Source organism: Penaeus monodon, chromosome 24, assembly GCF_015228065.2.
Source record: "Penaeus monodon isolate SGIC_2016 chromosome 24, NSTDA_Pmon_1, whole genome shotgun sequence".
NCBI classification, from domain to species: Eukaryota; Metazoa; Arthropoda; class Malacostraca; order Decapoda; family Penaeidae; genus Penaeus; species Penaeus monodon.
The window spans coordinates 10,943,875-10,944,512 of record NC_051409.1 but is presented as its reverse complement, the minus strand read 5'-3'; positions in this window follow the sequence as shown (position 1 = coordinate 10,944,512).

Below are 638 nucleotides of genomic sequence, written 5' to 3'. Positions count from 1 at the left end.
AGGGGTGGCGGTCGGTGGCTGGGTGGCGGGGCCGGCGTATCGGCAAGCTCGGCGCGTGTCACAATGTCTCGGCCGGAGGATCGTAGGCCTGCGAGCCGCTCTTGACCGAAGCCCACAGCTGCCCGAACGATGTTCCTGCGCCGCGCCCGCTGCCGCCACCTACCCCGATTTTTTGTAAGAACGCCCCGTCAGTGCGTTTAGTCAGTGTGGCGCGAGCGTAGCATCAGGACGGCGACTGCGTGCGCTGCGTAAGAGCGGTGGTGCGAGAGCATCGCGTGTATGTGTGTGCGTGTCAGACCTCATACTGAGTTTGTGGGCGTGTCCATAACCCACTTACGAAGCCCCGCCCATCAGAAAGAGAGTAAACGCCCCAGAGGCGTGACTTTGTAATTGTCCGGAGGCTGAGAAGCTGTACCGCAGTTTTTTCCAAAGTCTAGAGGAGAGGGTCCGTCATCGAGTGCAAGAAGGGAGTGAGCGAGGTGCTGCTGCCGTGTTCCCACTCTGCTGCTTGGAACGCCATACGCCGGGAGCAGCTGGCCAGACGCGGGTTGGGCCATTGTTACGGGGCGAACTCCTTAACTAGTCAGGTTGTACCTCCCGCTAAGCCGCGAGTCCCAGTGAAACTCCCGAGCAGCGTC